Here is a 26,299-nt window from a genome sequence, read left to right as displayed (position 1 = left end):
ACTCTACAAAATAAAGTCCATATCGTGTTGTTATTATTATTATTACTGTTGTTGTTGTTGTTGCTATTACGATTATCACTATTTATTTATTTATTTATTTAACCTGGCAAGATTAGGGCCATCAGGCCCTCTCTTACATCTAACCAGGCATTCTACTTATTTTACAGTCATATGTTTTAGTAGGCACGTTAAACTACATCTAATACAAAAAGTGAGATAAGCAATTAGAAAGGTACACCTCGAAAAATACATTATTGAAGAGAAAGATTTTAGATAGGAGTGCTGGCAGCAGGGAGTATGAGGGAGACTCATGGTGAAGGGAGAAGAAGAATAGAGAGACATGATGAAACATGATTTAGGAAAATATAAAGGGAAAGAAGACTGCGTGGCTAATAGAGATAGATGAAGTGGAAGGCATCTCAGGAGCAAGATAGGAGACGCTAGCTTTGCTATTTGACAGATGAGAGGATTGGCCTTGCACATTAATTTTGTGGAGAATTTTATGCGGATGATAGTAGGAAATGCTTCAACTTCTTCTTAAAAGCAACAGTAGATTGAATTTTCCTCAAGGTAAGGGGCAGTTTGTTCCAGAGGCGGACAGTGGTAACTGAGAAGGAGTTTGCAAAAGTTTTTGTTTTGTGAGTGGGCGTAGTTAGGATACCAGATAAGAGTGACCTCGTGTTTCGATTATGATGGCATGACAGGTTTTTAATCTCTGAAGCTAGGTACTGGGGTGCTTGCGCGACGAGGAGTCGGTGAAGTAGACATAGAGTGTGGTAGTCACGCAGTTTGTCCGGCAGCAGCCACCCTAGCTCGGAGTATGAAGCACTAACATGATCATATCGGCGAATGTTGCAGGTGTAACGCACACAGGCATTCATGGTTAGCTCTAGCCGTCTTTTGTTTTCACTACTCATGCCTTGTTGAATCACATCACAATAGTGGAGGTTCGGTAGAACGAGTGCTTGCACGAGCTGGCGTTTCAAGTCCTGTGGGAATATGTTCCGAAACTTTTTGATAGCATAGAGACAAGTAGACGTCTTTCGGCACACTGCAACTGTATTCTCCGCCCAGTTGAGATGCTCGTCCAAAGTTACACCCAAGTTCTTCACTGTTTTCTGATATGGTATTGGAGTACCTTCGAGCATAATAGGAGGTAGCCGTTCGCGGAAATCTGAAGTTATTAATTTCTGATGGGCTATTAAGATTACTTGCGTTTTTTTGCATTTAATTTAAGCCCCAGGTTTTTCGCCCATGTCACTACTGAAGACATATCATCATTCATCAGAGCGATTGCAGTGTTTACGTCTTCAGGTCTGACGCTTAGGTAGAGCTGGAGGTCGTCGTCATAGAAATGATGTTTACAGGAGGACAAAACCGACGAAATATCGTTGACATATAAAGAAAACAAAAGTGGTCCTAAGACTGATCCTTGTGGCACTCCCGAAGAAACCTGTTTCCAGGAAGATTTTTCATTTGCGCAGACAACACATTGCTGTCTGTCTTTTAAGTAGCTTTCAAACCATCTCATTGCACTATCAGAGAAGTTAAGCTGTTGCATTTTTATGAGTAATATGTCAAAGTTAACAGTGTCAAAAGCTTTGCTGAAGTCCAGTAGCGTCTATATTGTTGCCTTTCGATTGTCGATGGCATATTTCAGGTCATCAGTTACTTTGATTAGAGCAGTGTTTGTGCTGTGATGTTTACGGAAACCGGATTGAAATTTGTCATATAGACTGAATTCATGCAAGTGTTCAGTGATTTGGTCATGAACAATATATTCAAGTGCTTTGGAAACAGCAGGCAGTAGGCTAATTGGTCGGTAATCACTAGGCAGTTGTGGGTTTTCGATCTTAGGGATGGGTCGAATTATGCTTCTTTTCCATGCAGTGGGGTATATTCCATTCACGAGGGAAAAATTAAATATGTCAGTTAAGACAGGTACTAAGATATCGGCAACATTCTTAATCATGGTTATACCGATACTGTCGTTGCCTATTGCATCAGAAGAGATTCTCATTATTGCTTTTCTTGCCGCATTTGTTGTTACATGTTTTAGATGGAAGGTAACGTTGTTAGTTATCCTGTTTGGGGATTCTTGTTGACGGTAATTATCAGCCGTGCTGGTATCAGAGGTGCAGAGAAGAATTCATTTAATTCGTTAGCTGACACATGAAAAGTAGTTTCCGATTTTGCCTTTCCGACCCCCAAGCTACGGAGATTCTTCCATAGAGTCTCGGGTGTCAGATCGCTGCATACAAGGGAGCGAGCGTGCCTGATTTTGGCATTGCGAATGCATTGTTTCACTCTGTTCCGTAGCTTTCTATATTCTTCGAAATGCTCCGGTTTCGGATCTGCCTTGAAACGCCTATGGGCAGCATCCCTATTAGTCATCATTTGACGTAATTCAGCTGTCAGCCACGGAGCAGGAGATTTTCTTACACGGACTGTGCGCACAGGTGCATGTTTGTCATATCACCAAGTTCATTAATTTTGCCGTCGATTGTAGGTTCTCTGATTATTTGATGCCATGAGATTTCTGAGCAACCGGCTGTTAGAGCGTCAAGGTCAATACGTTTCATGTTCCTACAAGTTATGTAACGCGATTTGATCCTTGGGGGCTGCACAGAGTAGGCCAGGAATATTACATCATGTGCTCAGAGGCCAGGGGCCGATGATTGACCAACATCTCTTACTTTGCCAGTCTGTTTCGTTGCTATCACATCTATAAGAGTATGACTGTGCGCCGTATGGTGTGTAGGTTGTAATGGAAGAATGTTCATGCTATTGCAACTAAACAATCTTCTTAGGTTTATTGCGGTGGGAGTGTCTCTTAGCAGGTCTATGTTCAAGTCACCCATTACGATGACATGTTCGTATTGACACTGAAGTGAATGTAATTCCGACTGGAAGGAACTCATTGAGCTTATTTTTGGCGGCTTGTACACGACGCCAGTCAAGAATTTCCGACTTTGTATATTTATTTCAATGAACATGAATTCAGCCTCTTTTTCTTCAGCAGGATTTGACGTACATAAGACTTTCACTTTGAGATCTATTCGTATATATGCGCCGACCCCGCCACCTCGCTTTTTTGATTTGTCTGCCCTAAGAAATGTGTACCCTGGGAGATGAATAGATGCAGAGGATATGTGTGGTTTCAACCACGTTTCGGATAAGAGGATTACGTGGTAGTTTAGTTGGTTGAAGAGGAGGCTAAGTTCTTCGTAATGCGCAGGTAAAGATTGAATGTTGCAGTGAGCTGCTAAAAGCTCGGACGCGTTCCGCTGGGCAGCCTGGAGTAGGGTGGCAGACTGGTTTGTCCCTTTGTTAGGCACTACCTGCCGCGAGGGGCACTGGCCGGTGTTTCCGCCAAGTGACATAATATAGGGGTGTCCGAGATTTTGCGCGCCCTGTTTGTGACTCTGCGAGTGCCGAAAGAAAGGCGACTGCAAGAGATTTCCTGAGGTTGCGGGAGTATAGAAAATGGATTAGTGGTATTCGGTGCAGGGAGAATATGACCAAAATGGTGACGGCTGTGTGTCACTGAGTATCCTATGTCGTAAGAGGAGAGATGTAATTAGAGTATTTGAAACAGCTTAGGGTGGAAATAAAGGAAATGGGAGTGATTTAAGAGGCCGATGCTGCCAGCAGAGAGAAGTAAGCTTAATATTTAATAGTTTATCGTAGGAAGCTAGAATTAAATTGAAATTTACTAGAGTGATACTGGTAGTGATTATCATAGGAAGCTACAATTAGATTTAAATTTGCTAAAGTGATACTGATAGTGATTTTTGTTATGAGCAATTTAAACCGAAAAGATGGTTGACTAATGAACTAAAGGAGAGACTAATAATTGCAATAGAACTATTACAGAATGGAAGAGAATAAACTGAGAAAATGAAAAAAAGTATTAGCAGTAACTAAAACAAAGCAATTGCTACAGCTAAACACACAAAATAATAGTAAAAAGTTAATACAGCTACAAAAACAATTAGTTGAAGGTACAAATAATTAAAAAGTTAGTACAATTACAAGACTATATCTGAGTATAGGACTGTTAAAATTTGCAAATGGTGTTAAGTTTGACTTTTGGCTCGAGTAGGTTCACTTAATACTATTTAGTTCTGTCATGTTTGTGACTGTCTTCTTTCCAGCTGCAGTCTTAATGATTACTCTGCCATCCTGAGTCCACACATTCTGAAGACCGAAATGGGATATGGCACTGTTTAAAATCTTTAGCCGCTCGTGTGTCAGATCTTCCCTTATTGTGAGCCCTGTCCTTGCTAACTTCTTCTTCTGGGTAATGATCTCAGCCCTTTTTCGGTACGACACAAATTTAATTATTATTGGACGAGGTTTGGTAGCACCTTGTAGTTTTCGTCCCACCCGGTGGCTCCTGTCAATGTCTGCCTTGGTCACTTCAACGCCTAACTTTTCACGCGCAACCTGTATAAGCAGGTTGTCCGTATCTTCTTCTTTATTTTCTGCTACTCCAAACAGTCGTAGACTATTTCGCCTTTGGTACTGTTCTAGCTCGTCTGTGGCGGCAGATAGTTTCACTTCCAACTCTCGTGCCTTTTTCTCGTATTCAGACACAGAATTTTTTAGTGCTGTAATTTCGGCAGTATTGGCCTCAACAGTTTGACGCATTTTGGCCAATACTGCTGCCGTTACAGTATCTGATATGGTGCCTGCTATCAGATCGAGATTGTTTTTATCGCGAAGCGCAGCGTTTACCTTAGAGCGGACCAGCTCCGCTATACCGGGAGCCGCGGCCGCACCTTCCGCCAGGAGCAGGCCCGCCGCACCTGCTACTTCCCCGCTGCTGGACGTGCTGCTGTTGACTCTTCTGTTTACCATTTTCTCGCAGATATTGGCGGAGCACAGAAAAAAAAGTAGCACTACTGCACAGAACACTGTTGTTTACACGATTTCCACTTGTACTAGACAACGCCACCTGCGAGAACACCTTCGAATTCGACTAAATTTCGCGAGCCGAACTTAACACGTGTTACACTGCAGCCGCCATGACATTGGTGGCAGCAGCAGCAATAGTAGTACAAGCGTTGTTGGTTTTAACTTCGCTGCTTCACAGTCAGTATTATTTATTCATATCGTCACTACAGACACTAAATGATTTTAATACTACACTCCCGGAAATGGAAAAAAGAACACATTGACACCGGTGTGTCAGACCCATCATACTTGCTCCGGACACTGCGAGAGGGCTGTACAAGCAATGATCACACGCACGGCACAGCGGACACACCAGGAATCGCGGTGTTGGCCGTCGAATGGCGCTAGCTGCGCAGCATTTGTGCACCGCCGCCGTCAGTGTCAGCCAGTTTGCCGTGGCATACGGAGCTCCATCGCAGTCTTTAACACTGGTAGCATGCCGCGACAGCGTGGACGTGAACCGTATGTGCATTTGACGGACTTTGAGCGAGGGCGTATAGTGGGCATGCGGGAGGCCGGGTGGACGTACCGCCGAATTGCTCAACACGTGGGGCGTGAGGTCTCCACAGTACATCGATGTTGTCGCCAGTGGTCGGCGGAAGGTGCACGTGACCGTCGACCTGGGACCGAACCGCAGCGACGCACGGATGCACGCCAAGACCGTAGGATCCTACGCAGTGCTGTAGGGGACCCCACCGCCACTTCCCAGCAAATTAGGGACACTGTTGCTCCTGGGGTATCGGCGAGGACCATTCGCAACCGTCTCCATGAAGCTGGGCTACGGTCCCGCACACTGTTAGGCCGTCTTCCGCTCACGCCCCAACATCGTGCAGCCCGCCTCCAGTGGTGTCGCGACAGGCGTGAATGGAGGGACGAATGGAGACGTGTCGTCTTCAGCGAAGAGAGTCGCTTCTGCCTTGGTGCCAATGATGGTCGCATGCGTGTTTGGCGCCGTGCAGGTCAGCGCCACAATCAGGACTGCATACGACCGAGGCACACAGGGCCAACACCCGGCATCATGGTGTGGGGAGCGATCTCCTACACTGGCCGTACACCTCTGGTGATCGTCGAGGGGACACTGAATAGTGCACGGTACATCCAAACCGTCATCGAACCCATCGTTCTACCATTCCTCGACCGGCAAGGGAACTTCCCGTTCCAACAGGACAATGCACGTCCGCATGTATCCCGTGCCACCCAACGTGCTCTAGAAGGTGTAAGTCAACTACCCTGGCCAGCAAGATCTCTGGATCTGTCCCCCATTGAGCATGTTTGGGACTGGATGAAGCGTCGTCTCACGCGGTCTGCCCGTCCAGCACGAACGCTGGTCCAACTGAGGCGCCAGGTTGAAATGGCATGACAAGCCGTTCCACAGGACTACATCCAGTATCTCTATGATCGTCTCCATGGGAGAAGAGCAGCCTGCATTGCTGCGAAAGGTGGATATACACTGTACTAGTGCCGACATTGTGCATGCTCTGTTGCCTGTGTCTATGTGCCTGTGGTTCTGTCAGTGTGATCATGTGATGTATCTGACCCCAGGAATGTGTCAATAAAGTTTCCCCTTCCTGGGACAATGAATTCACGGTGTTCTTATTTCAATTTCCAGGAGTGTATTTGTCAAATTAAGATTGTTGTTTTTTAGGTTACTACGATGCCAACAATATATGTGTGAAACCCTGGTCTGATGTAAGACAGGGTCTGATTGAACCAATCAGATCAGACTAAGTAAATAAAGTTGGACTTCGGCATCTGCAGCTCCAGAGAAATCCGTGCCTGAAAAACCGGCTTGTGGCATACTAAATCGCATCCACCTTAACCGTTAATGATTTTATTCCACTGGCGATTACCATAACATGATCACGTATAGTTGGTAGGCATACGTCACGATATTATAAAATAAGGTGATGATGTTTGGTTTGTGGGGCGCTAAACTGTGCGGTTATTAGCGCCCGTACAAATTCGACTTGCTCAGTCCTATTTCGCTACTTTAATGAATGATGATGAAATGATGAGGACAACACAAACACCTACACATCTCGAGGCAGGTGAAAATCCCTGACCCCGCCAGGAATCGAATTCGGGACCCCGTGCTTGGGAAGCGAGAGCACGACCGCGAGACCACGAGCTGCGGACTGTAAAAGAAGAATTCCATTCTTCTGGTCAATATAAAAATCTCACGTGAAGCATATATCTGCTGTAGTTGCTTCAGGTTTTCGATTTCATGCGATATTTCTTTCATATACTTGTCACGCCACGATACAGTATGATAAGAAACTTTCATGGCACTGTAGCGATTGTAATGTAAGTATTTGTCGTTGACTTGCTATGTCGTATGATATTACGAGGTGAAGATGATTATATAATTGTTAATGACAGTAAAATAACGACAGTTAATAATTAGCTGCCACGGACAAATGGTTCAAATGGCTCTGAGCACTATGGGACTCAACTGCTGTGGTCATCAGTCCCCTAGAACTTAGAACTACTTAAACCTAACTAACCTAAGGACATCACACACATCCATGCCCGAGGCAGGATTTGAACCTGCGACCGTAGCAGTCACACGGTTCCGGACTGCACGCCTAGAACCGCAAGACCACCGCGGCCGGCCGCCATGGACAAGAAAATATTTATTTATGAATTACACAGCAGTTGTAATGGACGAAATATAATAAATTCTTGTACTCATGTATAACAATATGTATAGACGGTGTTAAGTGAAGTGTGTGGGATTTTATAGTCATATCGTGTCGATCTTGTTGACCAGAAGAGTGTGCATTCAGTCAAGTAGTAATACAATCTTAAGGTCGAGCTATGATTCTAACGTTCTTTTGCTGCAAAAAGCACTTCAGCCCATCGGTCCTGTCCGTATTTTGTCAGTTTCACATGTGGCGTTTAAAGATGGTGCATTCCTGTTCTTAAGAGACTGTGCGGATGAAGGAATGTGGTTGATTGCAAAACATATTTGAGCAGTTCTCAAAGTGAAAAGAAAAGAAAGAGAGAGAGAAATCAAGTGGATAATTCTGAATACGTACTCTCGCTGAGGTTTGTAACAATCGAGAATATTTTGAAAGAGATATGTAGCTTTTTAAATAACACAGGAACTGATAATTAAAGACAGAAGCAGAAATTTTCCTCATAACTGAAAAATGTTATTCATCACCTAAAAAGTAAGTCACTTTCAGGAATAATTGATATTTCTATTCAAATGTACAATTATTGTAGACTAGCTGTTAATCGATGCGTCGCTCGCATATCAGTAGTTTTCTTATGAGTGAGCAAGTCGGTAATTTTACGATCTATCTGTGTATATAGTGGTGTAGAGAAGTACGTGCAAAAAATATGTGCAGTATCGGTATATAGGTACGTAATGAATGTGTTTCTAAGATTTTGCTGTATGTCAAATTTGAGAGCATGCGTTATGTTTTCCAATTATACTCAAGTAATGTCTCAATTCATTACATACGCACAGAAGTAGAGTTTTTAGCGGTTTCTTTTGTTCACCTAGTACTGAATGTGAGATTGTGCCACCAGAGCAAGTCGTACCAACCGTTTCTCCCTTCCATTTTAATGCACCATGATGCCTACATTTTTCATCCTTCCCATTATGATGATTAATTTAGTTAATAGGTCATAATAAAAACAGTCCTATCCCAAAGCCTCCCACGTTCCTGCTGTAAAGGTACGATTCTTTGTTTGTCGTTTAGCCTCTAAATGACGCCATCGTTGTAAGTCTTCAAGTGCCTTCGAAACTGTAAGAGACTCGTGACGCTCAGCTCTAAAATGCGTCGGGCTTGTGACTGTACTAATGTCTCTGCATCCAGAATGAGATTTTCACTCTGCAGCGGAGTGTGCGCTGATATGAAACTTCCTGGCAGATTAAAACTGTGTGCCCGACCGAGACTTCTGGAAACATCCCCAAGGCTGTGGCTAAGCCATGTCTCCGCAATATCCTTTCTTTCAGGAGTGCTAGTTCTGCAAGGTTCGCAGGAGAGCTTCTGTAAAGTTTGGAAGGTAGGAGACGAGGTACTGGCAGAAGTAAAGCTGTGAGTACCGGGCGTGAGTCGTGCTTCGGTGGCTCAGTTGGTAGACCATTTGCCCGCGAAAGCCAAAGGTCCCGAGTTCGAGTCTCGGTCGGGCACACAGTTTAAATCTGCCAAGAAGTTTCAATGTCTCTGTAGTTCTTAAGGTCTCTTGGCATTCTGAATACAAATCTGGTGGACCTGAGATTGCTCGGAGGTTTGCTGGAATCGAGTAACTTTCGTATCTGAGCTGTCGTAGAACTATGCTCTAAATCAGAATTACGTTTTTCAAGGCATATAGAAACAGTTTTAAATATGGTTTTAGGGCTTACCTTCCGATTATATATTGCATCTCCACCAAACCTCTCTATCTATTGCAGATGGTGCAGGAACTCAATAACATAAACCACGAGCACAACAACATTGAATTTGCAGTCATGGAATAATTTATAAACACTAAGAATCGCCGACCATCGCACCAGCATCGTCTGCATGCCACTGCGTATACCATATTTAACAATGTTCATAGCACTCAAAAAGATAAAATTTACTAAAGTAGCCCATCGTCTTCCTTAGGGTTAAAGCTATCTACATTGTTGCTGTCGTGGTCTTCAGTCCTGAGACTGGTTTGATGCAGCTCGCCATGCCATTCTATCCTGTAGAAGCTGCTTCATCTCCCAGCACGTACTGCAGCCTACATCCTTCTGATTCTGCTTAGTGTATTCATCTCTTGGTCTCCCTCTACGATTCTTACCCTCCAAGCTGCCCCCCAATACTAAATTGGTGATCCCTTGATGCCTCAGAACATGTCCTACTAACCGATCCCTTCTTCTAGTCAAGTTGTGTCACAAACTTCTCTTCTCCCCAATCCTATTCAATACTTCCTCATTAGTTATGTGATCCACCCATCTAATCTTCAGCATTCTTCTGTAGCACCACATTTCAAAAGCTTCGGTGCTCTTATTGTCCAAACTATTTATAGTAGATGTTTCACTTCCATACATGGCTACACTCCACACAAATACTTTCAGAAACGACTTCCTGACACTTAAATCTATACTCGATGTTAACAAATTCCTCTTCTTCAGAAACGCTCTCCTTGCCATTGCCAGTATACATTTTATATCCTTCTCTACTTCGACCATCATCAGTTATTTTGCTCCCCAAATAGCAAAACTCCTTTAGTACTTTAAGTGTCTCATTTCCTGATCTAATTCCCTCAGCATCACCCGATTTAATTCGACTACATTCCATTATCCTCGTTTTGCTTTTGTTGATGTTCATCTTATATCCTCCTTTCAAGATACCATCCATTCCGTTCAACTGTTCTTGCAAGTCCTTTTCTGTCTCATACAGAATTACAATGTCATAGGCGAACCTTAAAGTTTTTATTTCTTCTCCATGGATTTTAATACCTACTCCGAATTCTTCTTTTGTTTCCTTTATTGCTTGCTCAATATGCAGATTGAATAACATCGTGGAGAGGCTACTTCCCTGTCTCACTCCCTTCCCAACCACTGCTTCTCTTTCTCTTTCATGTCCCTCGACTCTTATAACTGCCATCTGGTTACTGTACAAATTGTAAATAGCGTTTCGCTCCCTGTATTTTACCCCTGCCACCTTCAGAATTTGAAAGATAGTATTCCAGTCAACATTGTCAGAAGATTTCCCTTAGTCTACAAATGCTAGAAACGTAGGTTTGCCATTTCTTAAACTAGCTTCTAAGACAAGCCGTAGGGTCAATATTGCCTCACGCGTTCCAACATTTCTACGGAATCCAGACTGATCTTCCCCAAGGTCGGCTTCTACTAGTTTTTCCATTCGTCTGTAAAGAATTCGCGTCAGTATTTTGCAGCCGTGACTTATTAAACTGATAGTTCGATAATTTTCACATCTGTCAACACCTGCATTCTTTGGGATTGGAATTATTCTATTCTATCTACATAGATGGGTAGATCACATAACTAATGAGGTGTTGAATAGAATTGGGGAGAAGAGAAGTCTGTGGCACAACTTGACTAGAAGAAGGGATTGGTTAGTAGGACATGTTCTGAGGCATCAAGGGATCACCAATTTAGTATTGGAGGGCAGCGTGGAGGGTAAGAATCGTAGAGGGAGACCAAGAGATGAATACACCAAGCAGATTCAGAAGGATGTAGGTTGCAGTAGCTACTAGGAGATGAAGTTTGCACAGGATAGAGTAGCATGGAGAGCTGCATCAAACCAGTCTCAGGACTGAAGACCACAACAACAACGACAACAACATCTACAACAACATCTACATAACAAATACTATCTGAATCAGTTCAGCGGTAGAGTTGTGAAAACGTAACAGAGTGCTGTAGTTACTTTCGCAATTAATAATACTGATATTAGAAGTATGGGTTAAACACGTTGGGAATTGAATAAGCATGATAATAAAATGATGAGAACAACGCGCACATCCAGAGGTGAGCAGAAGGAAAACGACACTAGCGGGAGTGCAGCTCATGAACCCATGATCAAGAGTCAACAGCGCTCGCTAACCACATGTCCAGAGGCCCTGACACACATTATAATGCAACAAAGAAGTTATAAAAACGCATGACGCCCAGCGGCTAACATTTAATGTGTTGTAACTGATATTAGTTTTGTAGTAAGGATTAAACACGTAGAGAATTGTGTATGTATTGTCTTCATGTAGAACACATCAAACAATGAAAGCATTTTCACGGTTACAATGAACTTCAAAACTCAAAGAGTAAACAGCTTTTTCAAAGAGTGATTATTGTTCCATATTTCACATTATATTCTGCAAATTAGTAAATATGTTGTACTACATACTTCCTAAGTAGCCAGTATTCAAGCTGTCATTACACCAAATTTTGCCAAAATCGGTTCAGCGGTTTAGTCGTGAAAGCATAACAGACAAAGTTATCTTCGCATTTATAATATTAGTATGGATTACATAGGTTACATGTTTGAGAATAGCTGACTACATTGGAGAGCAATTTAAAGACAGAAAAACCGTTGATCTGCCTTTTTAGAAGTTTGTAATCGCAGGTATCGATTTGTTACACTTGTTTGTTACAGGTAATAGCAATTATTAATTCGCAGCCATTTGTGTTTTCTAAAAAAGAGTCGTATAGTTACGACTTGCAGGAGGAAAATTCACTTTGCAGAAAATTACAAACCATGTGACAACTTATCTCATCAAAATACTTTTGAGCTTGTGTATGCAAGATTACGACAGATTAAAAATGAGAGAGTGGAAAGATCGAACTCTAAGACACTAAACAGCGTCACTGATTCACCAGTTGTCGCAACTGAAGAGCTCATGTAGTGAACGGAACTCACGGCCTTTTCTCATACGAACTGCAGACCCGGAAGCGGTGTTTTTCGATTTAACTTTAGAGGGAAGATGTTACGAGTAACGGGAAAGTTTTTGTGGGGCAAAAAGCGTTTCTGGTCTCATACTTAGCGAACGTGTGCGCTAAGCGGCCACTGTTCACTGGGCGAATTCCACGGCTGCACCGTTACGAATGACTGTGACTATAGTTTTGCTCTTGTGAATATTCGTGTCGAATGATACAGGCACTCTGTACGCCGATTATGACGATGCTGGGCTTGTTTCAGTGTCAGCTCATGTAGAATTTGAAATCTGGATAGTGTGTTCCTCGTGGACTGAATTATTGAATTAGTGTTGGTGAGTCTCAATACCATGATTTATTTTAATTTGTGCTGAAGGAAACTTTGAATATGTTCTTTTAGACTATTACTTTACAGTTAAACGACCAAAGATTTCGAGGAATATATTTACGAGGAGTATTAGTAATTTTCAAGGAAATCTAAAAACTTCTGAAGGTGGTGCTTAGTCAGTTTTTTGTGACTGAGTATGCTACAGATTGGCATTATTCCGCAATATTCACTAAAGGATTTCATTGCACGTAACAGGATCATTTGCTAAGGTGTTGTTTTAACAGAGAATAATGAGAAACAAATAATTGGAGCTTTGCCTTTGGCCTTTCTTCGAATTTATGGATTGCAGGAGACAGGAGCGAGATGATTGAGAATCCGAATGGGGGAGAGAAAAAATTTGAAATTTGTGGTAAGTTCTTAAGGGACCAAACTGCTCAGGTTATCGGTCCCTAAGCGTACACACTATTTAACCTAACTTAAGCTACCTTGCGCTAAGGACGACATACACACTCAAGCCCGAGGGAGGACTCGAACCTCCGACGGGGAGAGCTGCGCGGACCCTGACAAGACGTCTCAGACAGCGCGGCTACTCCGCGCTGGTAAGAGAGACACCAACCAGTGGCAGAGGTGGAACGTTTAGGTCTTTCTCTTCCCACCACAGCTTCTGGTTTTCCGGGGTCGCTCACTAAGCTTCCTATAGCTAAAGTTGTCAAGTGAATAACGCAGGCAGTGGTAGCGAAAGCAATTCTATGACACAGCTTGTGTAAAAAGTGACTCGTTAACGATCCAAAGAGAGTTTGAGGGAAACTATATGGTGAAACATACGTCACTAGAACAAAGTTTGAGTTTTGTGTCAATTTATCGTTGGTCATTCGTTAGCTGATCTGACATGTAAATTGTTATCTACAGGCTGAAAAAGGTTTGGAAAATTTGGAAATTTGTGGTAAGGCCCTATGGGACCAAACTGCTGAGGTCATCTGTCCCTAAGCTTACACACTGCTTAACCTAGCTTAACTTAACTTACGCTAAAGACAACACACATACCCACGCCCGAGGGAGGACTTGAACCTCTGACGGGGGCAACGGCCTCAGATCGCGAGGCTACCTCGCGCGGAGAAAAAGATTTCTTTTGTCCTAGTGTCCTGTTATTGCATTACTTGATGACATAATGCGTCCTCGGACTGTGTGATCATTGAAGACCAACGTGCATTAATATCGGCTTGTAACACGATCTTTATGAATCTTGTGTGTCTGTGCCCGTCTTGGTGTGCACAAATCGTTCACGGTAGAGGAGATGGCCGACCCCTTGAGCAACACGGCTTCAGATGGAAACATATCGGACTGTGGCTTCTATTGTCAATTGCAGTCCGAAAACAAAGGAAGTAGGTTACAGTACACTTGTTCGCCCACTGCTTGAATACTGCTCACCGGTGTGGGATCCGTACCAGATAGGGTTGATAGAAGAGATAGAGAAGACCCAACGGAGAGCAGCACGCTTCGTTACACGATCATTTAGTAATCGCGAAAGCATTACGGGGGTGATAGATAAACTCCAGCTGAAGATTCTGCAAGAGAGACGCTCAGTAACTCTGTACGGGCTTTTGTTGAAGTTTCGAGCACATATCTTCACCGAGGAGTCAAGCAGTATATTGCTCCTTCTTATGTATATCTCGCGAAGAGACCATGAGGATAAAATCAGAAAGATTAGAGCCCACACAGAAGCATACCCACAATCTCTCTTTCCGCCAACAATACGAGACTGGAATAGAAGGGAGAACCGATAGAAGTACTCAACGTATCCTCCACCACACACCGTCAGGTGGCTTGCGGAGTATGGATATAGATAGAATTGGTTTCTATTCAACTTAACACAGACTCGAACGATTGACAAACTCGATAGTAAGCAATAAAGGATTAGTTTTCAATGGGACCTGTGACTGTAGAGCTTTACCTCTACTGATGAAATAGCTTTGCAGCAGTGTTACGTGTATGACATTGCCTGCCCTATACATACTTCCACTAATGACGATATCGGTCTATAGACAGACAGACAGAAAACATTAAGTTTTAAGACTAAACCCAAATTTGCTCCCGTGGGCAGAGTCTACACCTGTTTTGCAAACTGTTATAGTTTCCAAATGGTCAGTGTTGTAGTACTACGTAGCTATGAAGTAAGAAAACAAAGCATCTCGCGGGAAGCTCGTGATTGGCGGTTTAGAATTTGTGAGGCGAAAATTCGTAACAGCAGTTACTGTGCCAGAATTTTGGCTGCTTCTCAATTCACTCAATTAGCGGAAGAGCGCGGCAGCATCACGCCCAATTTAAGGGAGCGTTTACTTCACTTGACTTGGAAGCCATTTATCACACAAGAGAGCCATTAATTCACGGTTAGGCCAGAAAACGCGCCACTAATATTAGGCCTCTCTTCATCTCTTAAAAAAGGCTGAGCACACACTGGTTCATCACTTCGGAAAATACATGATATCAGGTTACAAAGTTCGAGCCACAAATTATAGTTCTTTGTGTGACGAGTTCTGATATTTTTCCTATTTAGTGAATAACCCTGATAGAATTAACATTTTCTTGACAAAAGCCAGCTGCTGTGGTCGAGATGTTCTAGGTTCTTCAGTCCGGAACCACGCGGCTGCTACAGTCGCAGGTTCGAATCCTGCCTCGGGAATCGATGTGTGTGGTGTCCTTAGGTTAGTTAGGTTTAAGTAGTTCTGAGTCTAGGGGACTGATGACCTCTGATGTTAAGTCCCATAGTGCTTAGAGCCATTTGAATCATTTTTCTTGGCAAAAATTTAATTTTTTCAGTGTATGGCACATTTTTGTGTGAAACTGCAAAGTGAAATGCTGAGCTAAAACGTCACAAAACCACAATTTCATACCGTAGTACAGTTAACGACAACGGAACCATGTTTATCAAATAGAAGAAATTCTAAATGTGTGTGTGTGTGTGAAATCTTATGGGTCTTAACTGCTAAAGTCATCAGTCTCTAAGCTTACACAATACTTAACCTAAATTATCCTAAGGAAAAATACACACACACCCGTGCCCGAGGGAGGACTCGAACCTCCCCCGGGACCAGCCGCACAGTCCAAGACTGCAGCGCCTTAGACCGCTCGGCTAATAACGCGCGGCGAAGAAATTCTATCAAACCTTCGGAGTCAGAAAAGCCTTCATCATTTGACGAGAGAGGATCGTATTACTTGAAATGGTCTATTCAATTTAAGTACATTCGAATGGGAAACAGAACACAAATATGCTACCGATTGTCATAGCGCTGTGTTTAAGAGAATTCGCTGAGGAAAGAGACAAAGTATGGAAGAGAAGAAACGAGGCTCGACAGGGAATAAGCTGGTACACGTCCACCATCTGTGTGGGATATGAATCCAGCTACTGGTGAAACGAATGAGAATAAGTGGTGATAATTTACATAAATTGTGAAATACTGGAAGCAAAGTGAGACGGACGCTATAAGCGCAAGTGAAGATGGTAGATGTAAAAATGGAGGAGATAAGGGTTTAATGTCTCGACGACGAGATAGTTTGTTAGTGGCAGGTAGCAAGCCCTCATATGAGAAGAATGGGGAAAAGAAATCAACTTTGTCATTTTCAGAGGAAAAAGTCCAAGCATTTGCCTTAAGCAATTTAGAGAAATCGATGAAAATCTAAGCCTAAATTTTTATACTGAGAACAGTAGCAGCATAGTCCACCACTTTACAGCAGAATGGCGTTAACTGTTTGGAAAAGGAGTTTCATCAGCGAAGAGAGGGGTAATTTTTGAAATAGTGTCTAGAATTCATCTACTGCAGCCACAAGTAATAAATTAGTATAAGCTTTGGTAACATGAAGTAGTTTATTACAGTCAGTACTTGTGATGGTACCCACGAGTAATTCATGCCGTAAACATACAGAGAAAAAAATCAGAATCACATAACCTACAGATGTGTTACTATAGAACTTCATTTTTTACCAGTAAAAATGTCATATTCACGCTTTTAAAATGCACGGAAAAGCGGTAAAATAACTTCTTAAGAGGACTAAATTTCAATAACATTCTCCGGAGAATCGAAGTACACGAGTCTCTCATTTAAAAATGAAGCACTGGGTCACACTACATGTGTTATTCACTTTTGTTAAAAAATAATACATAATCGGACGATGATGAGCGGTCTCCAATATAAATAATATATTGTGACATTACTGTGACATATCGCTATGAGATACTGATTCATTTTTGCCACCATGTCATGGCTAAATTTATTTAGAGTGTACTGGGCGCATTTGTTGTACGGGAGACTTTTCGTTTTTCTCATTAGTGAGGTGTCTTTCCAGTGTGGTGTCTGAATCCTCTTTGTTGGTGGAAGCTATGAGTGAATGTCGTTACAAATGTCGAAGATCCTTTGGATTTTTCGTGGGAGTAAGGCTGTGGCCTACTTCGTGCTTTTGTCGGCAGATCCAGCGTCTCTCCTAGCTCTGAGCAGAAGACACCGTACCATCACTGACATCCTTAGAGAATAACTGAGCACGACATTTTTGTCTATTCTGTTCAGGCACCGAAGGACGAGGCACTAAGATGCCATCCGATAAGTGTGGGAAAATCCGTTTTTTCATTCTAAAATCTGAAGTACCCAATGTAATTGAGTTGCCCGTATTACTTAGCGGGAAGAAGCGGACCAATTGATGGAGCACTGCTCCACCCCAGGATCAACATCTTATTTGTTAAGGAGCGCTTTGTAAGCCGAGAGTGAGACGTTTATGCAGCGTTACCTCATCTTTTCATGGAATTAAGGATATCCTCGTCTGTCACATTGACAACAACATCGGTAAGCCCTTCTTATAGCTATAGTTGTAGGAAACATGCAGCAGTCTCAGCAGGTAGGAAGCCTGTGTCTCACAGAAAGAAGACGGTTCTGCTGATAGGTTGTTCACACAGTAAAGGTGTGGGCCACCAGCTGCAGGAAATGTTGGGGAGTGAGTACCAGGACACCAGAATTGTGAAGCCTAGTGCAAAGCTGGCTCAGGTGACTTACAGCATAGGGAAGTTACGTAGGAATTTTACGAAAGAGGATGAGATAGTGGTTGTGGGTGGAGCAGAGAATAGTCTTGATTGGGATGGGGAGTATGACGTAAGTGGTGACCTGGTAAAATAGTCACTCCAACTGGTGTCATTAATGTGCATTTCGTGGAACTTCTTCGGCGTTATGATCGGCCTCATCTTAATGCGTCTGTTAGGCATGTTACCATGGAGCTGGAGAGAGCACTAATGGCAGAAGGAATGGGTTACACTGCAGTGGTGCCAGTTCGTCATTAGATCAGGTTTCACTAGGCATGGGCTGCTCCTCAACATGTTTGGGAAGGGAAGGTTGGCAAAGCTGATAGGTGACAGTGTAGTGGGTGGTGGTGGGATCACTCATGCGAAAATTCATGAGTAGTTGATGTTAGAGCAGCACGTTTTTTAGATTCAAGTTGGGTGGTAGATAAACCCGCTTAAAGGAAATACCTATAACTAAGGAATCACCTTCTGAGGAGGTCAGGTATCCGTTTAGTGAAGGAATTAGCATATTTCATCAACACGTAAGCGGTAATAGAGATAAAGTTAGTGGGCTGCTTATAGATGATGTCTCCGTCATTATTGGTATATCGGAACACGGCTTAAATAATTTGACGGTACAGAGGCTTCCTTGAACAGGATACAGATTTTCTGGCTGTTTTTCAAAGAGTTCCTTGCGGAATGGGGGAGTGACCATGTACGTAAAAAACAGCATTCCGTTTGAATCCATAGGTGTATCACGGCACTACACTGAACAGATATTTGAATGGTGTGCAGGGGCAGTTGAATTTACCGAAACTAAACTTCTAATTGTTGTTGCTTATAAGTCCCCTAACTGTGACTTCAGAGCATTTCTGCTCGAGCTAAAGAGCGTTCTTAGTTCACTTTATAAGAGGTACCAAAAATTTGTTATATGTGGTGACTTTAATATTAATTTTGTATATGATTGTGCAAGAAAAGGGATGTTGATGCAGATTGTGTTTTTCCAACGAGGGTGCAGGGGAACAGTAGCACAGCCATAGACAATATTTTATTCACTCTTCATTACTAGATGAGCATTCTGTTAGTAAAAGGGTGAATAGCCTTCCAGACCATAATCCACAAATTTTAATAGTAAAAGGCGTTTTTACTCAAATGTCACATATAATTAAAAACCATGTAGGAAAGCTAATCCAGTGGCAACAGAGAGTTTTTTAAACCTCATTAAAGAACAAGAGTGACAGGATATTTATAGTGTCGATAACATAGATGACAAATATAATACTTTCCTTAACTTATTTCTTATGCTCTTTGAGAGTTGCTTTCCAGTAATACGTTCTAAACGGGATACTAGCAGTAAATTGAAGTCTGGGTGGCTGACTAGTGGGATAAGGACATCATGTAGAACAAAGCGGGAATTATATGAAAATGTTGGAAGTAGTCACAATCTAGCTTCAGTAGCCAATTACAAAGAGTATTGTAAGGTGCTTAAAAATGTTATTAAGAAGAAAAAAGAGTATGTGGTACGCAAATTGAATAGTTAATTCACAGGATAAAATTAAAATCATAAGGTCAGTTGTGAAGAAAGTGTTCCGTCAGCAGCACACGATCAATGATATAAAGTAAGTTCGCAGTAAAAATATTTCTGTTACTGTACTAATAAGTGAGATATATGTACAGTATTTAACAGCCACTTTCTGAGCATTGCTGGTGAATTAAAAAAAAACTTATATATGGAAAATAACTCTTTCGTAAAATGCCTTTCCGAGACTGATGTTTGTAATGCTCTCTTTGACACCGATGGGGGCAAGATTGAGTTAATAATTAAATCACTGAAGACTAGGACCATATTTGTAATTTTTCATTTAAGAAAGGTCATTTTCTGAACCATTAAAGTACTCAGTAGTAAAGCGGCTTTATAAAAACGAAGAAAGGGGTAACGTAGACAATTTTAGACCTATTTTTATGCCTTCAGTGTTTGCTAATGTCATCGATAAGGCTATGTGTGTAAGGATAATTGTTTATTTCACATAATTTGATTTCAAATGTAAGTTTGTCTTTAAAACTGGTTTAACAAATGAATCCTTTCACTGTGAGGTACCGGATGGATTAAACAAAAGATTTCGAACGCTAGGCACATTTTTTGATTTAACTAAGGCTTTTGATTGCGTTGATCACAAAATATTGCTCCAGAAGTCGAACCATTACGAAATATGGGAAGTATCTCACAAATGGATCATTTCTTATTTCAACAAACAGCAAAAGGTCATTATTACAGTGTTGAGAATGGCTGTGCAATGGGATCTGAGTGGGGTACAGTCAAATGGGGGGTGCTCCAGAGATCAATGTTGGGGCCATTCCCGTTGGCAATTTATATAAACCATACGGCCTCTAGTATTGCAGGTAATCCGAAAATATTTCGGTTTGCTGATGACACTAGCTTGTTAGCAAATGATGTTGTGTGCATCATTAGCTCTGTTACAGATAGACAGTTCATGACATACGTTAATGGCTTGTAGAAAATAAACTAAATAAACTAACGCTGAATCACACCAAGACTCAGTTGTTACAGTTTGTAACACACAATTCAACAAACCGAAAGTTTTAATTTCACAGTATGGGCATATGATTAGTGAAACTGAACAGTTCAAATTTCTAGGTGTTCAGATAGATAGTTAAATGTTATGGAAAGCCCACATTCAGGATCTTGTTCAGAAACTTAATGCTGCCGTTTTTGCTATTCGAATGGTATTTGAAGTGAGTGATGGTTCAGCACGGAATTTATCGTATAAGCGATACAAAGAAACTGCAATAAATCATTCGTTTAACTCGTTGTTTATAATTTGTAATTTGGAACCACATAACCTCTATTGCTTCCCTCATGTTTGCCTGGCTCATTGTCGCGCTATTAAGCCGCCAAAGTATCTTGCCTTATCGCAGGCAGTAAAACCTGAACTTCGATGGCAGCCGGTCCTCCCGCATCGTCTGCCCCCCCCCCCCCCCCTCTGGTCTTTTTGCGTCGCCATAGCCACATAGCCACTGCGTCCGGCCGTTTTATCTCCAGCAGTAAACAGCCCAGAGCGCCGTTGACCCGATGACAACACAGCACGGAAACTTCGAGCATCTGAGACCTCCGTCGTCCCTTTCAGCGGACGTTTCACCATGTCTTCCGGTTTCTTAAAAAGCACTAAGAATCGAAAACAGGGACACCAGGTGTCGTTAAGTGTTGGTTTTGGCGCATGATTTTTAGAGCCCGTACAAAAATATTTTACGAGACGAGATTGGGTAAGAGTGGTAAAACAGTAACAGTCGAGAGAGATAGAGAAGGGTAGAGAGAGACGGCCAAACAGGTACACTCCGAAACCTGAAGCCGAAAATCTAACACCAGAGAGCAGCCATTACTCAAAATTTTATAAGACTTACCACACTCGTCAGCTAAGGTAAAAGATGTAGTATAGTTAACGACGAGAAAAAATTCACATACTCACAAATTTTTGTACAGCTGTAGGAGACAGTGTAAAGAATAGCCTACTAAAAATTCTGACCTGTTAGATGTCAGCATGTGGCTGGAGAAGGAAGGCGTTTAGAAGTCAAATTTTAGTTTTTCTAAAATATCTTCAAACTCGTTGCTTACTGCAAAATTTTTTCAGTAGGAAATTCAACTACGTTACATTTTCTACAAAAAACATTCTATTCATTTTTTGTCTGGCACTAATGGTTTTCACGTTACAGGAGATGGAAAATCGCAGGATAAAAAATCACTTTTAATGGTACAAAATTAATGTATATTGTTAAACAACGTGGCTTGAGAACAAATATTAAATTTTTATAGCATGTCTTATTTTAATAGACCAGCATTAAAGTAGAAATTGAGCTATGGGTGTGTAACAGGGTGAAGGCTAGAACTGAAAGAGAATATAGATCATCAGACTGTGGTAATGCATTTCCCTTCTTCATAGGTCTGCAAAATAGAGAACGAGCAGGCAACGCCCTATTGCTTCTACCGCACTACATCGAAAGAGCTTCCGCAGCTCGTCTTATGAATGAGTGGTGAAACAGTGTGCAGGCATGCGTGAGGGTGTTTATTTTCGACAGAGTGCATTAACAATACGTGGAATAACGATGTGAGTACTAATAACACTAACTCAACAAATGCATATGGGGAGAATCTACTATATGTCTCTGAGCAATTCTCTACGATGCAAGAGGGAAATTCATTCTTTGTCATCCTGTACGGTAACTGTAGTGCTATTCCGAGAAAGGCATCTTCTCCGATCATACTTTGCATTTTACGGAAAAACTATCCTCCCAGCATTTTCTACCCAGTTCTCTCAAGTGAGCAGACAAAATAACTTCAATGAGCTCATGTTCATTCAGTGGAGTTTCTTTCAGTTTATTGAGTGAGTATTTATTTGCAGTTATTAAATGAGCTAGTATGTAGAAATACTCAACAGCTGGAGCTGTATACTGTCTATCACAGTAAAGAGCCTGCCGCATGTGTAATACCCTGCCAATAAGTATTCGACAATGTCAGCTTCACTGCCTCCATTACCAGTGGCTGGAATACTTTTTGCAGCTGGAAGATCTCAAGGTCTCTTAACATCTGAAGAGGCTCATAGGCTTAACTCGGGTCCTAAGGAGCAGTTCACCTACACTCCTGGAAATTGAAATAAGAACACCGTGAATTCATTGTCCCAGGAAGGGAAAACTTTATTGACACATTCTTGGGGTTAGATACATCACATGATCACACTTACAGAACCACAGGCACATAGACACAGGCAACAGAGGATGCACAATGTCGGCACTAGTACAGTGTATATCTACCTTTCGCAGCAATGCAGGCTGCTATTCTCCCATGGAGACGATCGTAGAGACGCTGGATGTAGTCCTGTGGAACGGCTTGCCATGCTATTTGCACCTGTCGCCTCAGTTGGACCAGCGTTCGTGCTGGACGTGCACACCGCGTGAGACGACGCTTCATCCAGTCCCAAACATGCTCAATGGGGGACAGATACGGAGATCTTGCTGGCCAGGGTAGTTGACTTACACCTTCTAGAGCACGTTGGGGGGCACGGGATACATGCGGACGTGCATTGTCCTGTTGGAACAGCAAGTTCCCTTGCCGGTCTAGGAATGGTAGAACGATGGGTTCGATGACGGTTTGGATGTACCGTGCACTATTCAGTGTCCCCTCGACGATCACCAGAGGTGTACGGCCAGTGTAGGAGATCGCTCCCCACACCATGATGCCGGGTGTTGGCCCTGTGTGCCTCGGTCGTATGCAGTCCTGATTGTGGCGCTCACCTGCATGGCGCCAAACACGCATACGACCATCATTGGCACCAAGGCAGAAGCGACTCTCATCGCTGAAGACGACAGGTCTCCATTCGTCCCTCCATTCACGCCTGTCGCGACACCACTGGAGGCGGGCTACACGATGTTGGGGCGTGAGCGCAAGACGGCCTAACGGTGTGCGGGACCGTAGCCCAGCTTCATGGAGACGGTTGCAAATGGTCCTCGCCGATACCCCAGGAGCAACAGTGTCCCTAATTTGCTGGGAAGTGGCGGTGCGGTCCCCTACGGCACTGCGTAGGATCCTACGGTCTTGGCGTGCATCCGTGCGTCGCTGCTGTACGGTCCCAGGTCGACGGGCACGTGCACCTTCCGCCGACCACTGGCGACAACATCGATGTACTGTGGAGACCTCACGCCACACGTGTTGAGCAATTCGGCGGTACGTCCACCCGGCCTCCCGCATGCCCACTATACGCCCTCGCTCAAAGTCCGTCAACTGCCCATACGGTTCACGTCCACGCTGTCGCGGCATGCTACCAGTGTTAAAGACTGCGATGGAGCTCCGTATGCCACGGCAAACTGGCTGACACTGACGGCGGCGGTGCACAAATGCTGCGCAGCTAGCGCCATTCGATGGCCAACACCGCGGTTCCTGGTGTGTCCGCTGTGCCGTGCGTGTGATCATTGCTTGTACAGCCCTCTCGCAGTGTCCGGAGCAAGTATGGTGGGTCTGACACACCGGTGTCAATGTGTTCTTTTTTCCATTTCCAGGAGTGTATCTCAGTTAAGCTACAGGTGTGCAGCCCGCCTCCAGTGGTGTCGCGACAGGTGTGAATGGAGGGACGAATGGAGACGTGTCGTCTTCAGCGATGAGAGTCGCTTCTGCCTTGGTGCCAATGATGGTCGTATGTGTGTTTGGCGCCGTGCAGGTGAGCGCCACAATCAGGACTGCATACGACCGAGGCACACAGCGACAACACCCGGCATCATGGTGTGGGGAGCGATCTCCTACACTGGCCGCACACCTCTGGTGATCGTCAAGGGGACACTGAATAGTGCACGGTACATCCAAACCGTCATCGAACCTATCGTTCTACCATTCCTAGACCGGCAAGGGAACTTGCTGTTCCAACAGGACAATGCACGTCCGCATGTATCCCGTGCCACCCAACGTGCTCTAGAAGGTGTAAGTCAACTACCCTGGCCAGCAAGATCTCCGTATCTGTCCCCCATTGAGCATGTTTGGGACTGGATGAAGCGTCGTCTCACGCGGTGTGCACGTCCAGCACGAACGCTGGTCCAACTGAGGCGCCAGGTGGAAATGGCATGGCAAGCCGTTCCACAGTACTACACCCAGCATCTCTACGATCGTCTTCATGGGAGAATAGCAGCCTGCATTGCTGCGAAAGGTGGATATACACTGTACTAGTGCCGACATTGTGCATGCTCTGTTGCCTGTGTCTATGTGCCTGTGGTTCTGTCAGTGTGATCATGTGATGTATCGGACCCCAGGAATGTGTCAATAAAGTTTTCCCTTCCTGGGACAATGAATTCACGGTGTTCTTATTTCAATTTCCAGGAGTGTATTTCATTTTTGTTGTTTTTAGTTTACTTTTTTTTTTTTAAGTAGGGCTCCATGACTCACCTCAGTGTAGCATATGAAGGTGTAGCTATGGTTTCATAACATTTTTATTATGTTTTGGAATATGTTGTTTATCATTCTGGATATTGATTGATATTTGATAATCTTTTTTGTATATCTTTGTGCATTTCACAGCTTATACCGCAGCCTAGCAGCCTAAAAGTTAAAGCTGGAGACCAACTGAAGTGGGGCATTAACTGTTATTTTTGAGCTCGGGGGGGGGGGGGGGGGGGGGCTATTTCCTATGATGAGCAATGTTTTTAATCTCCTGTTTTGATATGCCGAATATTCTCTTGCCCCTAATTAATGCAGTTTATACACTGGTTTTTGTAAGTCATATTCATTTTCTTCCAAAATTGTTATATACATAATTTTACATATATATTGTTACACACACACACACACACACACACACACACACACACACACACACACACACACATATTTACTATTTACTGCACTATGAAACTATGTTGCTGTGCTTTCTATATCCATTGTAACTTTCATGACAGTAACTGGAAGGCATTACATTCGGAAACACCAACGTACTTTCTTACATTAAGTAACTAAAGTAAGAAATTCAGAGGCGGAATTGATTTCAGGCAGCTTTCCCTCTACAACAGTACTCCGCAATACACTGTATGTAACACGAATCTTCATTCATTACTCCTCCTCATACGAATCTTCATTCATTACTTCTTCTCACTCCTCCCCCCCCCACCACCCTCCCCCCAAAAAATTCTGATGTCCGTTATACCCCGCCACGAATTCCTCTCCTGTTCCAGTCTCTTCATCACAACGACTGCAATCCAAATTCCACAATTATTTATTGGATGTATTCCAATTCTGTGTCCCCCTATATTTTTATGCTCAACAGCTCCCTCAAGTACAATGGAAGTTATTGTTTGATGTGTTAACACATAACCTATTATCATGTTCCTTCTTGTTCACAATGTCTTCCAAGTGGTCCTATCTTGTCTATTCTGAAGAGAACCTACTCTTTTCTCATCAGTTCACCTTATGCTCAACATCTTCATGTATCACCACGTCTCAAAAGATATGGCTCTTTTTTTTCAGTTTTCCCACAGTCGACATTCGCTCCTGTTTAATGCTGTGCTACGAACGTACATTGTCAGTAATTTCTTTCCCGAATTAAGGCCGATGTTTAATACTAGTAGAATTCTTTCTGCCTGGAACGCACTCTCTGACTGTGCTAGTTTGCTTTGTGTGTCTGTTTTGCTTTCAATGTAGTAGAATTCCTTCCCTTCGGCTACTTTGTGGTACCCAGTATTGATGCTAAGTCTCTCAGTAATCTTACTTCTATTGAAACGTCCCCTTAGAACAATTTATACACGACTGTGCTTAAACTGAAACACAATATTTTTAGCGCAACGCAATCTGACTTTCAATAATCCCTACAAAAGAATGGCCCTGACTAACATTAACCTATACCTTTCACAAATCACTTACCTCACAAAAAATCTTCGTTACTCGAACTACAGCAATACAGCGAGCACCACTACTGCCAGCTAAATAAAAGATTCTAATTACGGAAGGCACTAACTACTGATAGGTATAGTTAGCAAATGAAAGATTTTAATAGAGAACAAACAGTGTATTTACCTTAATAGTCAAAATATGATAGTTCATGACATCCAG

The 26,299-nt window shown here is 42.9% G+C and overlaps 1 protein-coding gene across 1 annotated transcript in view; it reads left to right on the top strand.

Annotated features, from left to right (window-relative positions):
* Window positions 1–26,299, top strand: part of LOC126336239 (cardioacceleratory peptide receptor-like) — a 956,109-nt gene that overhangs the window by 285,444 nt on the left and 644,366 nt on the right. The gene's annotated exons all lie outside the window — the stretch shown is intronic.

The sequence above is a fragment of the Schistocerca gregaria genome, chromosome 2 (genome assembly GCF_023897955.1).
Source record: "Schistocerca gregaria isolate iqSchGreg1 chromosome 2, iqSchGreg1.2, whole genome shotgun sequence".
NCBI lineage: Eukaryota > Metazoa > Arthropoda > Insecta > Orthoptera > Acrididae > Schistocerca > Schistocerca gregaria.
This window is presented reverse-complemented; position numbering and strand designations above follow the sequence as displayed.